This window comes from Lemur catta, chromosome 11 (assembly GCF_020740605.2).
Source record: "Lemur catta isolate mLemCat1 chromosome 11, mLemCat1.pri, whole genome shotgun sequence".
NCBI classification, from domain to species: Eukaryota; Metazoa; Chordata; class Mammalia; order Primates; family Lemuridae; genus Lemur; species Lemur catta.
This window is the reverse complement of record NC_059138.1, coordinates 46,125,362-46,141,844: the sequence shown is the minus strand read 5'-3', so window position 1 is coordinate 46,141,844 and position 16,483 is coordinate 46,125,362. Positions and strand designations below refer to the sequence as shown.

Below are 16,483 nucleotides of genomic sequence, written 5' to 3'. Positions count from 1 at the left end.
CTAATTCTAATTCTTTGCTCTGTAGCATAGGTTCTTAATGGGTTTTGTATCACCACAGTCCTTTTGGGGTTTGTGAGGCATTTTTGGTTTCACAGTGATTAGGGGACTCTATCAGTGAATAGTGGTTGACAGCCAGGGACACTAGCCATCCTGCAATACAAGGACAGTTTGGCACAAGGAAAACTTTCTCACATAGCTTTGAAATATCTTGCTTGACATTCGTATAGTTGAAATACTTCTGATTATCTGAAAATGAAGCTTCATTCTATTTTACCTATAAACAAACAATTATTTTTGCATGGTTTTAAAGTTACTGGATTTTTCAGTAATGCAACTACAGTGTAAATGGAAGTGTAAATTTATGTTTATTTATTTGTTTTTATGATCCCTTAATACTATAGGAATTCAACTGCTCCTCTAGCTTAAGGTCTAAACTAGAATTAGCTTAGTGGCCTTTTTCCTGATCTTGTTCCTTGGAGCAACCTTCTCCTTTAACAGGAAGCAAGGAATCCTGACCCAAGTAAAAGAACATTTCTCCTAAGGTCTAGAGAAGAACTGCCATAAGCTGGCCCCTCCAGCCCTCCTTTCCCTGGTTTTGCTAAATCTTACAAAGACAAAAGGACCTCCCAAGGAGAAGTAATCACAAACTCTTACCATACCAGCCTTAGGGGAAAGGAAGCAATTTAGAAAGTGAGAAGAATCCACAGAGTGCACTCCACACAGCAGGGCTTGTGACTCCTTAGTTCTTCCCTGGGAAAGCTCTTCCAACACAATAGCCTACTTTGTCCCTCTATCAGAGGTGAGAAGAGTGGCCTAGAGCTATTCCTATAGCCTGTCACCAACACTTAAAATAAATTACCAGAACTACTTTTTTTTGGTTTGGTTTGGTTTTGTAAAATAGTTTCATATAATTTTCTCAAAAAGAGGAAAGAGCTAGGTAATTATAACCTAATAATGATTGCAGATTTTATATGCACATTTATTACTAGTATGTAGGAACTGAACATTTTATTATCTTTCTAGGAAGATAACATATTTTTTAATTACATGAATTACTATATTAGAAAATATGATCTCCTGGTATGTGTCAGTGTGCTGAATATTTTTTATATGCTAAGACATTTATACATTTTCCACTAAAAATTTACTAGAGATCAATACTCTGTAACCATTTCTTTTATTATGTATTTTTCCTATCCCTACTTACAATCTGTCTGGATCTACAGATTTTCAGTAAAAGGGTGATGTGGGGTCATACACACACACACATGCACACCCACTGGAAAACATCCTGGGAATGATGTTTTTTTAAATAACTAGTACATTTTGCACATCACACCAAAATGGCTATCCAGAGCTTTGCTACCTGGAGTATGGTTCATGGAGCAGCAATATTCACATCACCTAGAGCCTGTTTGAAATCCAGAGTTACAGGCCCCAGAATCAAAGTCTGCATTTTATGAATTTCCTTTTATGATTTGTATGCACATACAATTTGAGAAGCAAAGATCATAAACAAGGGTCAGCAACCTTTCTGTAAATGGACCAATAGTGAATATTTTAAGTTTTGGGAGCTACTCAGTCTCTGTCTAAACTACTCAACCCTGAAGTAGCGCAAAAGCAGTCACAGATAATATGAAAACAAATGAATGTGGCTGTGTTCCAATCATACATTATTTTTTGAACTCTGAAACTTAATTTTCACATGTCACCCAAATGTATTATTTTTTCAACTCTTTATCATTACTTAAAAATGTAAAAATCCCCTTAGCTCAATGTGGGCTGCCACATTTAGCTTGTGTGCTGTAGTTTGATGGCCTCTGATCTACAGCACAGCATATAGGTGACTTTTTATGCAGAGGTAATAGAACATCTGAAAAGCCAATAATGGAATTGCAAAAAAGGAATCTAACTTCAAACACCTGTAAACCATATTAATGACAAAATGGCAACCAAAGAAAATAATCATGAAAATAAAAAAGTCCTTTATTGTGCATATGTAAGATATGTATTAATATATATGTATGTAAAGTATGTATATATAAAATATATAAGTATGTGTGTATATAAAATATATGTGTATAAAATCTATGTAACACATGCATGCAGTATATGTTTATTATAGAAAATATTGAAAAGTGTAAAGAAAAGATTTTAAATTATGTAAATTATTTCCCTTAGAGACACACACCGTTAAACTCTATTTCCTATAAGATATTTCTATATACATACAAACATTACTTTATATACAATTTTATATTCTAATTTTACCAACTAATACTATTTCATAAGCTTTGAACATGTTAATAAATGGGCTTCAAAAAAACATGATTTTAAATGACAGCCTAATATACTCACATGAGGGTGTGCCACATTTTATTAGGTCTTGATATTTTAAAAGACCAGTAGAAAACACAAGGATGACTGAAAGTTAAGAGAATGAGTAATGATTACTCAGTTTAACATGCTAAACCTTAAAAAAGGAGTACTTGCAGACATGCCTAATTATAGAGTCTAGAAGATGAATAAGGACATCAATTGAAGAATCACCTCCAGGAAGGGTGGACGCTTGTATACACAAAAGGAAGAAAACTGGATACATTTTTCATTGCAAAGTTAATGGATAATTAGAAAAGAATGTTTTCTAAGAAAATTTAAGATATTGAAAAGTCTTAATTCTTCTGCTGTGTTCCAATACAAAATAGAAGGAAAGCAATTTCAAACCTACTGTAGTCATAATTTAGGGCAATAAAAAGTAATTGAGATCATACAGAAGAGCTACTATAATATTCATTGGAAATTACCTACATGAAGAAAAAAACGGTGTGAATAATGTGAGCACTCCTATTTGAAAATAACAAAAATCTTTAGAGAGGTGTGATGACAAAGATAATACAGTTGATTCTTGAACAACACGAGGTAGAACTATGAAAGTCCATTTATATGTGGACTTTTTCGATAAATATATTTTTTAAAATTTGAGGAAAAAACTTATAGACAAACACATAGCCTAGAAAGATCAAAAAAATTAAGAAAAAGTTATGTTATGAATACTTAAAATATTTGTAGATACTAGTCTATGTTATCATTTACTACCATAAAATATAAATAAGTCTATTATAAAAAGTTAAAATGTATCAAAACTTATGCACACAAATACAGAGGGCACATGGTGCCATTCACAGTCCAGAGAAATGTAAATGAACATAAAGATGCAGCATTAAAGCATAATTGTGTAAAATTAAGTGTAGTACATAGTGTATTACTGTAATAATTTTATAGCCACCTCCTGTTGCTATTGTAGTGAGCTCAAGTGTTTTGAGTATCTGCTTAAACACATTGTGATGCTAATTATTCCACCTAGAGGAGTTCAACTCTCCAGTAAATTGCCTATGGCAGCAAAAAAGTGATCTCTCAAGGTTCTCCTGTATTTTTAATTGTTTAGTGCAATAACTTAAACCTTGAATACCACCATGACACCCATACTAAGTGCCACCAGTGATGACAGAAGTGCTCTCAAGAAGCAGAGAAAAGTCATGACATTACAAGAAAAAGTTGAATTGCTTGATATGCACGGTAGATTGAGGTCTGCAGTTGTGGTTGCCCACATTTCAGACAGAAGAGTAATCTTGTAAACAGATCATGAAAACTCACGGTATCAATAAATACAGCACAATACTGTAAATATATTTTCTCCTCCTTATGATTTTCTTAATAACATTTTCTTTTCTCCAGCTTATGTTATTGTTAGAATACAGTATATAATACACCACATAACATTCAAAATATGTGTTAATCTATTGTTTATGTTATTGCTAAGGTTTCTGATCAACAGTAAGCCATTAGTCATTAAGTTTTGGGGGAGTTGAAAATTATATGTAAATTTTCAACTGTGAGGGGGATTGGTGCCCCTAATTCCAATATTGTTCAAGAGTCAACTGTATATCAAATATTAAAACACAGAATTGAATTTTGTAATTGTGTTGGTTTTTTGCAAAAAGTTGTACCATTTGCAATTCTGACTTTCCTTCACCTATTATTATGAGTGAAAAAGATGACACCAATATATTTCTTATTTTTAGAAAAACAGTTCATTGTCTTCCGGGTTAGAGAGGGAAAGAACCAAAGGGTGGAATATGAGTTAAATTTTAATTAGTTTTAAATTCTATAAATTCCAAAAATGTAATTATTTTATATAATTAAACTTAATTTTAACCTAAGTTGTAAGCCTTTCTTCAAAGCTTTCTTTAAATTTCCTGAGTTTGTTGAGAGACAGAGTGTGTGCTTACATGCATGCATCTGTGTATATCATGTGTTCCTTGATATAAAGTAATTCTTGGGATTTATGCTGTGAGGATTGCCTTATAGATACATATACTTTAATAAAAGATCCTTCAATGACTGGATAAGCTAATGTCCTACCGTGGTGTCCAAGAAACAGTTGTGAACAGTTTTATAAAAGAGTGGCATTTTATTTATAACAGCAGCATATTATTAGGTCAGATTTAACTTTAGTCACAACTTGGTTAGAGTCTACTTATAAAAGATGTGAAAGTTGTCAGAATCAAAATAAATTCATTTGTGCTAAAAAAAAAAATTGGAAAAGTGGAGTAGAGCAAGGCCATGAAAGGAGGGTTCTGTTGCACAAATGCCTGATAAAAACTACCACAAAAGATGATGAGCACCGTTTGGGGGATGGGCACGCTGGAAGCTCTGACTCGGGTGGAGCAAAGGCAATATATGTAACCTAAACATTTGTACCCCTGTAATATGCTGAAATTAAAACAAACAAATAAAAAACCCACAACCAAAGGCAGTCACAACCTTACACACAAAAAAACTTCTGCCAGAACACCTACCACACAACTGCCTGTTCAAACCTTGGACTTATGCCACACTTTTTATTGATCTTTGTAGCCAAGATAATTATCTCAAAGCAATTATGTAATCCTCTTCATTGTTCCTTTGCCTCTTTTTATCTGCCTGAATATGCACGTAGTTTACTATGACACGCATATGCCCATTGCAATGCCTATTCCAGAGTAAACATCATTTCTTTTATAGAGTCTCCCTTTCTGTTTATTATTTAGGTTGACAAAGAAAACAGCAAATTACATATGCTACTGTCCTGGTTTTGAAGAGAGACATCTAAACAGAGTTATAAAAATAACCAAAGTGAATATGACCAATCTATGTTTTTAGCTTACGTAGATCCTAAAATTGCCGTTTCATTATATCTTTTTTTTTCCCCAAAAGATTACTAACAACTGATTGGAAGTCCTTTAAAATAGCAAGTGCTTCTCAAGTGATAAATTATTTCAAAACAGTTATTTAAAGAATAGGGTGAATTGAGAATAAAATGCTACTCATATGACATGAAATGAACATTTCAAGTTTTTCTTTAAATAAAATATGTCTCACTACACTTAGGGTGTGTTTCTAGTCTCCAGGTATTATAATTATTGTCTATAAAAGTAAACTCTTTTTTGAGGAGAAGATCTTTGATATCTACTTGTAGGAGCAAAGAGCAAAGCTTCCCTCTTCATCTTCTGAAGGATTGCTGAAAGTAAACTAACCAAACCAGATTAACAGGAGAGAAAGGCAGACAGATTTATTTAACATACATAAAGAATTGCAGAATGATTACCTAATAACCCAGTGAGGCACAGATGCATTGCCCCTTCCACATAGAGGAAGGGGAGATGGGGGAAATGTGGCAATTTGAAGGATGGTAAATGATTTTTAGGGGGAAATGAATAGGCCTAATTCTCAGACAATAGTTGCAAAATAATTTTCTTTGGCAGTTGAATGGGACAGAGAACAAACAATGGTTTAGGATGATGTTCATCTGGGCTCTAGGTGTGGTGTTTAATTTTCGGTTTCTCCCTCAGTGATAGGAATTTTAATCTTCTCTTGTTAATGAAACTTCAGGGAAGGCAATTGTGCTCTTCTTTGGCAGGTCTGGTTTCTAGGTAGATAAGGGAACTTCTGAGAAAAGCTTCACCCAGTACTTGGGAGAGACAGGATTGAAAGACTGAGGGCAGGGTGGCTCAGAGAGACCTTGAAGTTGCTTCATGTCAAAGTGGCGTATATCTGGGTTATATTTTCTGAGCCCCAATATAGTCAAGTTTTCAACCAATTGTAGGGTTTTCTGATTGAAGGAACAAACACATTGATGTTTAAGATGAACATCTAAAATATACCAGAGTCTGTTGCTGACATTTTGTTACTTTGGATTTTCTTCTCCTAAATGGAAAAAAAACATAGTAAGTGTGGGAAATTTAATTTTTACTGTGGTGAATGGACTTTTTTGTTTGCTATAAAATATTTTTTCTCTTAATATGCCATGAGATATCTTGACAGTATATTTTCCAAAGCACTTCCTAGCCACATCTCCCAGCCCTTTCAAAAGTGAAATCTTTCCAATGCAATAAAAGGCTGTAGTCTACCTTCTCTTTTTGAAAGCAATATAGTACTAATAACTTTAATGGTAATACATTCTTATCTAATGAAGAAAAACATTTACAAATATCAGAAACTCTGTTTTGAAATATTTGCATTACTTTTGAACTGAATGAGTATTTTGTGGGTTTTACATAAAAGCAGTAGTGTGACTCAGGACTTGCTGATAAAGGTATTTTTGCTGAGGAACAGGGAAGAGAGGGAGAGTGAATGCTGCATTTTCCCTTGGTCCCCCGAAAGTGCTAATTTCACAAAGGGATATATCAAAAAGCAAACATGCAATGGTTGTTTTAAATCTTTCACTGCAATATAACAATGAAGTAAACAGTAATTACACATATACCAATTTTCCCCAAAGCAAACAAAAAAAGTGTAAACAGAAAAATAACTCTGCCTATACTTATACAGCTTTTCAAATCATGTTATTAATAGATGGGCCTTTCATTCAGGGTTCAAGAAATTTTAAAATAACAGCAATTATTTCCATTTTAAGAAAAGGTTTCCTTTCTCCCTCCCTCAAGTATTTAACATGAAAGAATGGGCTCTCATATTCAGTAATTTTATACTTAATGTGAAACAGCAATAATTAACCATCAATTTGGCATTTCTGTTTATAGTCGCTACAAATTTTTTTTCAGTTTCACCAGCTATTATCCAGTGTTGTCAGGAAACAGAGACTGTAAATTTTAGGTAGCAAAGGATTCTTTCTGAAACCAATGTTAACTCAAAGAAATATAAAGCATGGCGTTACACTACAAAAACGGATTTTTTGCTTGTATTATATAATAACACAGTGTGGATCTGTGGCATCTGCTAATTGCAGCAGACTTGTGCTGTATTTATCCCTGCCAACATCCTAGATCCTTTCCCCAACAATCTACTACCTTATACAATGTATTGTGGATATGAGCTCAAGTCATTCCAGATAATCCAGTGAACAGAGTTATTGTGATACACTGGTATGAAGTGTGAGATACAAAAGAGTCCCTTTCAAACTTCATCAAAGTTCTGCTATAGAAGAAATTGGGCAAATTTTCTTACTTCTTATAAACAAAATAGGCTCATATCACAAGCCCTTCAGGAAATCCTAGTGTCTTTAATCTTTCTATAGTTCATAGGACCACATCCAGCTTCTGCAGTTTCTCCACTGCCATCTCCACCTTCTCCCTGGCCACCAGGTTCTCAAACCAGTTGAAGTAACATCTGAATAAAATGCTTTAGTGTTGGCTAATTTGCTGCAGTAACAGGATTCTTTCCACCTACCTGTTATAGCAATGCTGGAAGCAGGGAAGGATTCTGATGAGTAATTTGTTTCATCTGTTGATATTGAAGCTGATTACATAAAAATCCAAGGGGATGTCCTCCAGAACTTGTAGTTGTTGCTGTCATAGCTGCAGTGGCTACAGCCACTGCTGAAGACTGAGGAACCCCAGTACTAGCTGCTGGAGGAGGGTCAACCACAGCCTGATTTTTTCTACCTCCAGGGATTCCGTTGAAAGATACTTCACTGCTCTATGGGGGGTGTTGAAAATGGCTCTCAGGGCTGCAATTACATGCTTTTGTGTACACCCCACTGGCTTGATCTCAGCTACCATATTGTCATAGGACTGACCTGTCACAAGTACACTTGTTGCATCTTCAAAAAAGTTTGACAGAGAAGAATCTCTTGATGTACTGTCAGTTGATGCTGGGGCAGTAGCCACTGGTGTGTCTGCTGGCTTTTCTGCAGGTTTCTCTTGTTTAGTTGCACTAGCATGTGCAGGTGCAGAAGATGCTGTCTTTGATGCTGGAGGGATAGATTCCAGTGTGGAAGTGGGAGCCAAAGCAGGGCTGGGGATGGGGGGCCTGAGCCACAGCTGTTGCTGTGGAGAAACTAACTGTGGTATTTGATTGCTAAGCTGTAGCTGGGGCTGGTGTTGTCACTGCTTTGGTTTAGTCACCATAACCAACACAAAGTTTTTCTCAATTTTATATTCTTTGAGAGCAGTCTCATCACTGAGGATTTGCCTGCAGACATTAATTTTTGACCTGCTACTGGAAAATCATCCTTCCCCTTCTCAGATTCAAACTTCTCTTTCAGTGCTTTCACTGTCTCAAGGTTGAGGTCGACCTTGAAGATCTACTACTGGAGAGTCTTCAGGGTGACCTTCATGGTGCCACTGGGCACCTCCGCTGCCTTCACAGGGTCGACTGCTCGGTGGGGTCCAAGGCCTGGTCAGGCCCCAGGGTGGCCCGTGCTCCACACATCTATCACATTTGCCCCTTGGAGCAGCCGGGTCATGTGGCTGCCTTCACAACTGTGGCCTTCTCCGTGAGCTCACTGAGTATGTAGGAAGCACAAGTACAAGACAAACAGAGAGTCCACTAGCTCACCACAGGATGGTGGTCTCCATCATCATGACTCACCCCATGTGGGGGACAGATTCTTACGGTGACCCGAGTGATCCCTTAGCTCCTAGTATTCATGCCATTGTGTCATCCTCTTCCCTTGAGTGCCAGTGGGACACATGACTTACTTCTAACAGGTAGACTAGGGCAAAGTGGTGTGATGTACGTGCTTGTGTCTATGTGTGTACATAACAAACTAAGATAATAAATGTGTTGTTTTAAGTCACTGAGTTTGTGGTAATGTTGTTCCCCAGTAATAATTAATATATCTAGAAAACCATGGTTTGTGTGTTCAGTATTTCTAAGCTTGGCATACAAAGAATATTGAAAATGATTTTAAATAAAGCATGTTCAAAGCAAGCTATTGAGAATTAAATGTTTGTAAAATAGGTGAATGAGAAGAGTAGGCCTCTAAATGGACAGAGGGAAATGGTTACAGACCATATCATAAATCTTGATATGAAAGTTATGGGCTATTGGTTTCTTAGTTTTGTTTGTTTGGGTTTTTAAAATCTGATTTAAAAAAAATAAGAGCTGAAAAATGAGCAGTGATTTGTGACATGGACATGAGGCCATTACTCACCTATTTGTTGATGTGATGGGAGCAGTGGCCTGACACTAACAATTTGAAAAGAAAGTTTAAGAATAGAAAAAAGAGAGTAAAGTGGACTTTAAAAAAAGTTTTGCTATAATAAGGAAGAGAATGTTGAGGAGATAATAGAAGGAAAAGAGTTTTTTGTGGGTTTTTTTTAGTATTTTTTTAATATGAAGACTTGAGTACATTTATGCATTTATTTCAGAAGAGCAACTGAAAGAAAGAGAAGAAACAATTGATAATGTAAATTCCTTCCCCTAAGATGTGGAAGGAAAAAGAGTCCAATCCACAGCTAGAAATACTGATGGGGTGAAGGAGGGATACCACATCTAATTTAACTGACAGCAATTTGTGCAGGAAAGGAAAGAGTACATGCAATAAGTTTCTAGTTTTTTTTCCTATGAAATAGATATCAGTTTATCTGCTATGACTTAGGAAAGATTTTGGGGAGGGGTAGATTACACATTTGAAAAGAAAAGTTTTAGAGGAAAGTACTGAGAAAAGTGGGGCCATGAGTTTAACAGCAAAACTCCCTAAATTTGCTGGACAGTGACGAGGGCTCAAGTGAGTTAGTGTTTATACCTGTAGTATACATCCATCCTCCCTGCCATGACTTTTTGAGTCAGTGTCTCGCTGCTGTGAGTATAGACATAGAGAAAGCAGGTAATCAGGGTTAGGGTACTGGAAATAGCATTAATGAAACAGGGGAATCTAAGAATCTAAGCAGGATAAGGAGGAAGTAAAGAGAAGAGAGGCTGATGGATTAGAAGAAAGTCAAAAGGCAAGTAAACTAAAGGTCCTGACGAGATGTAACATGGGTTGAAACTATAGCCTACAGGCCAAATCTGGCCCTGCATCTGTACAAGCCACAGCCAAAAAAGTATATGACATTTCTATTTTTTTTTTATTTGAGCATATTATGGGGGGACACTGACATTTCTAAATGGTTGAAAAAAATCAGACATATATTTTGATACATGTAAAAATTATACAAAATTCAAGCTTCAGTGTCCATAAAGTTTTATATATTCTTAACAAATGCCAGTTTGCTTGCTTATTGTCTTTGCCGGTTTTGTACCAAAAAGGCAGACTTGATTAGTTGCGATGGAGATGCAGTGGGGTGGAAAACCTATAATATTTACTATCTGGCCCCTGAGTTTTTGCTCAGAAGGTGATTACAGAATTAATGCTTTTGAAAATACAGCAATTTTGTGATAACGGTATCTTGGTTGTGACCATGAGATTCGAATTTAAGGGTTTAGGGAGAAATGATTAGAAGGTCAAAGAATTGAAAGTGTTGTTAGATTAGTCAGTAATTTGAATATTGAAATCACTTAGAGTGACACAAGTGCTGAAGTCTTTGGTAAAAGGTTGGGGGTAATTAGGGGGTTCTAGGCAGCATCAATGGGGAGAGAGTGTTCAGTTTAAAAGGTGGATGATCCAAAATAGTAGAGTCCATTAAAAGGAGTATGAGTAATTGCTTTCGAGAAAGATGGTTATTGAACATGATGCCGCCTTGTGACTGCTGTTCCAGCTACTCTAGATCAGAATGGTAGGAAACCCACAGTGCCCTGTTGGAAGGAGGAAGAGATGAACTTTGAGGCTTTCTTCTCTAAAAAAAAAAAAAAAAAAAGAAAGGTGCTGGTGACTTCTAAAAGGAAAAAAAAAGCTTATTTTTTACATAAAATTGTGGTCATATCAGGAGTGTGTATTAGTGCTAAGTATAGGTTAAATATCCCTTATCTAAAATACTTGGGACCAGAAGTGTTTTGAATTTCAGATTTTTTCAGATTTTAGAATATTTGCTTTGGATTTACCATTTTGGCAGCCCTAATCTGAAAATCTGAGGTCCAAAATGGTCCAATGAGCATTTCCTTTAAGCATCGTGTTGGTGCTCAAAAAATTTCTGATTTTAGATTTTTGGATTAGGGATACTCAACTTGTATAGTTTTAAATGATCATGATATTTATATTTGGAACAGGATATGATGATTTAACAAGATTTTATTTTCAAAATTTCTCCATATTGGATCATTTTGAGTATTATAATACCAAAAGATTTAAGTTAAAAAATTTATATCTAATATCATGATTATTAATTTTAATTGCTTTATTGAGGTATAATTGACATACAATAAAATATGCATATTTAAAGTATACTTTGATACATATTGGTACATGTGTACATTTATGAAATCATCACTATCAAGATCGTGAAAATATCCATTGTCTCCAAATTTTATGTTCATTAATTTCTAATAATAATAAAACTTATTGTGATGAATAAATGCCTTGGTTTTCAATGGTAATGTCACCTATCAAATAATATAAATTTACCCAGAATAAATATCATTTTCCCAACATGTAAGTAATGCATATTTTTTAAAAATCTTTTTTATAAAGAAACAAATCCTTAAAAAAATTTTAAGATAACAGATCTTATAAAAATATTCTCTGCAGATTGAATTCTTCAGCAGTTTACAAAAGCATTTTATGCTCCTTTATTTTCTGGCAATGTTGAGAATGTGTTAAGACTATTCTGATATTGATTGTGAGCTATTAGCTTTCTTTTATTCTGAGAAGGTATATTGTCTTTCTGCAAAGGTCATTCATTTCATTAATAAGAATGGAGTGGTGTTGGGTTGCCTGGTACCTACATCTCGTCAACAGTACGCAGGAGACATTCTATATCTATAGCAATGCCTCTGAAAATATGAACCATTAGGAATAATACTAGAGCTAAACTATTTAAATCCTGAAAAATCAATTTTGCTTTTTATGATGTTATTTTCAAAATTACTGGATAAGAGTAAGTTCTTAAGATAAAAAAATTAATTCATTGTTCCAATGGTAGAAATTAAAAAAAAAAATAAGATACGTACAGACTTTCATTCAGATCTTTTCATACCCCAAAAATTGAAATAGGAAAACTTATTTTAATATGCTAATGTTAACATGAAAACAATTTGGAAAAAATATAGAAATATTTATACATAAAAGCTTTGAATATAATCATATGAATTTCAAAATATTTATTCTACTTAAGCTTATTTACTATAGGCATCTTACAGATACTAGAAAATAATGCTCAGGAAAAGTTAAATGTTTTGAGCAAGGGCACCACTCAACTACATGGTATCAAGACAGGATTCAAAACATGCCCTTTTACTCTAAATATTGGTTTGAAAAATTTTTTTGCAGGTAAAAATACTACTATAGATATTTGTAGATAGTTGAAATATAAGAAATTAGTGTTTAACATTATACATTATAATTAAATATAGTCAATAATTTTTTATTAATTATGTCTTCTTACCTTTTTGACTTCTGATAAAAATTTAGAGTTGTTATGGTGGAAAACATGGATTTCTGAGGGAAGAGCTTTCTAGGCAGAGGAAAAGGCAAGTATGGAGGCCCTGAAATAGGAGTATGCTTAGCCAGGTTGAAGACCAAAAAGGAAGTAACTGTGGTGGGAGTAGGGTAAGGGAGAAGGAAAATGACAGATAAGGTTGAAAATATAGCAAAGGCCTGGATCAAGAAAGACCTCATAGATCACTATAAGGATTTGACTTTTATTCTAATTGATATTGAACAGAAGAGCATTTGTGGAAAGGGACCTAGACATTTCCACTTACTGAGATGGAGGAAGTAGGTTTACAGATGGAGTGAGTAAAGGGAAAGTTAGAAACCAAAATGTCTGCTTTGAACATGTTAAGGTACAGATGATTATTAAACATCCACATGGAGATGTCTAGAAGGCAATTGGATATAATAATCTGGAATTTAGTGGAGGGGTTGAGTGGTTAAATTTATTGATGTAAGTTCGGGACCTTCAGCTCTTAGATATTATGAAAAGCCATGATCTTGGATGAGATTACTAGAAGGTGTATCCGGGTTCAATCGAAGAGGCAATACCTCTAGAAGATAAATATGGATTTGTTACATGGATTTCATCTTGCATATATGTGGAAACTGGTTAATAAGTCTCTGTAAGGCTGTTGTCTTCATGCCCTAATAATGGAATTTGCAGTGCACTGGGTGGGTAGTTAAGCGAAGAAGGATACGAAATCAAAGAGAGAAAAAACAATCTGAAACCCAGAAGCATAACCAATGAACAGAACTCAATGAGGAAAGACTAAGATCAGTGTCAGCTCTTGTTGCCTCTGACCTCAGTGAGGTGAGTGTCCTGCAGAAGCTGGAGCCCTTAGTCATGGAGTTAAAGACACACACCTTACCTGGCAGACAGGGAAGCTGAAGGAGGTTCCTTTGAAGGTGGAGCAGTTGTGGGCCTGGAAGCTGCAGCTGAAACCAACAAACAAGCAACCCTTTGTGTGTTACAAAATGACTGCTGTTTCTTTCCCACTCTCCACATTTCCCAGGAATCTGCCTTTTGACTCAATCTAACTGAAAGCAGACAAGAAAGAGAATTCTGGGAAAGACAGTTCAGTTTAGCCAAGTCAATACATTGCAGATCCACTGTCCTGGGTGAGTATAGATGGAGAATAGATGTGGTCTTAGGTCTAAATCCTGTGGCACTAAAAAATTTAGAGGTCAGGAACATGAAGCCTTCTAGGAAGTATCCTTAAAAGCAGAGGGCATGCTTGTCTGTTTCTGCTGTAACAGAATATCACAGTCTTGGTAATTTATTAATAATAGCTTATTTGGCTCATGGCTCTAGAGGCAGGAAAATCCAAGGTTGAGAAGCCACATCTGATGAGGGCCTTCTTGCTGCCTCATAATATGGGGGAAGGCATCATATGGTGAGAAAGTGTGTGTGTGAGACAGAGAGAGGAAATCAGGATGAACATCAGGAGACCACTCCCAAGATAACAGCATGAGGGCAGAACCCTCATGACCAAATCACCTCTAAAAGGTCTCGCCTCTTAATACCCTCACAATGGCAATTAAACTTCAACATGAGTTTTGGAGGGACATTCAAGCCATAGAAATACATTTTTTTACTAATTTCTAATTATTACTGCCTGCAAAGAAGATATGATAGCTGGAGCTTGGACTGTGAGCTGGAGATCACCTATTGAGGATGGATGATCTACAAGATAGAAAGTGCTTATATCAGTAATGATAATTGCTGTGCCATACCAGCCCTGGATTAACCGCTGGACTTGTTTACAAGAAGAAGTCAAATTTGTCATATTTAAATCACTGTTGTTTTAGGTTTTCTGCTGCCTACAGCCAAACAAAATTCTAACTGATAGAGTGGATTCAGGAGAAAATGAAAGGTGAATAAATGAAGACAGAATACAGACAATATTTTGAGAAAATTTAAGTATAAATTCGAACCTAGATATGGGCCTTTAGCTGAAAGATAAGTGAGATTAGAGGAAAATTTATTTTTATGATGGAAAATATTACATTTTTCTATGCGGTTGGGTGAGTATCCAATAGAGTGAATTTATTTGATCTTGTAGAAAAGAAATTAATTTAAGGAATTGTATACTGATTAGTGGGAAACATGAAAACTTCTAGGAGAAATATTTAACTAACTTGACTGCTTATTTAGAATGGAGAAAATTTATATCTGAATTATTCTTATCCATGTCAATGTTAATATTTTATAGTTTAAAATTATAAAAAATAGTATTCTAGGAATTTAAACAATTTATCAAGTAATCAAAAAGGAATAGATAAAATGTCATGTTTTTAATGCTGTAAATCATACTTCATTGAAAATAATTGGTAAAGTAGACTCTTTTATTATAAAACTTACATCATTCAGGAAATCTTTAATTTAATTTTCTCCATTATTTTGTAAAACATAATGTTGTTTCTTATATTTTAGTCCTGCATAACTCTTATGAAGTTTATTGTGCAAACACTAAGCACTAATTAGTTTTTCTTGCTCAGCTATTAAAATTTCACTCTGCAATTTTTGTTGAAATTCCATTTTTATACCTTTTCTTAACAATGATAAGAAATCCACCTTCAGATCATTAAGCAGTGCATTAAAATTCTCCTGCAATTAACTTTAGGCATAGCTCTACGCACATCCACTAATTTATCCTTGGAAACCTGCTAATTTCTTAGCCCCAGATAATACAAAGTGAAATCCTAGGTTGAAAATATTCTTTCTGCTTAGATCTTTGGGGAAAGACATTGTTTTATTTTGTTTTTATCTTTTGGCAAGCAAGTAGAATGAGGCTGGGATTTAGAGAAGGTGATTTTTTTGTACATATTTTTGCATCATTTATTTACTACTATGAACATGTGATTATATAAAGAGGATGTGTAGCAATTACATCATAGTCTCAGTAATAGTAACATTAGAGATGCTTTAGGTATGAGACACTATAGTCACAGATCAGGGCTGATTAGAGTCCTCCAAATTATCAAATTTTCAACTGGGTTTGCAAATTTTGAGCAACACATTTTCAAAAGGCATTTTTTAAAAAAACTATCACCTGTTTTTTCTGACATATTTATGGTCATCTTTTAAAAATTCTAAGCTGTTAAGAAGTATGTTCTGAACAGAAGTCAATGTTTTTAAAGCTTAAATGCTCTACAAAGAACACTTAAACCCTTTCCTCCTTCATTGGCAAGATCCGTTCTATAAGCTGTGAAAAGTGGTTATGTTCAGAACATAAAGTGTCTTATTATCACTTGAAAAAGCATATTCTTTATTCTGTAAGAGGAAACAAATAGCACAAATAGCTTATAACTGTAGTTTCCTTGACAACTGAAAACATGTAGTACCAGTCCTGGCCTCCACATGGTGCTAGTGTTATGTACTGGGACCTAACAAGCCAGAACTACCTGGTAAGGCAAAATAACTGCTTATATTGTCCATCAAATATAACCTCAATAATAAAATGACAGATTCAAATAAAAAGGCATTATACTTGAAATCCTGCCTTATGTAAATTCTGGCTCATGTACAAAAATAACTTTTCAAAATAATTTGTAGAAATTGTAGTATAGCTGAATAAAAGGTCACACAAAATAATAAGATTCCTTGTTTTATCTTTGGGATCTCATCAATAGGTTCAATATCACATTCTGTTTTCCATGCGTTATTTTCTC

The 16,483-nt window shown here is 34.8% G+C and overlaps 1 pseudogene; it reads right to left on the bottom strand.

The window, feature by feature from the left end:
- Window positions 1–7,452: 7,452 nt before the first annotated feature.
- LOC123646975 lies at window positions 7,453–8,614 on the bottom strand (annotated as a pseudogene).
- Window positions 8,615–16,483: the final 7,869 nt, after the last annotated feature.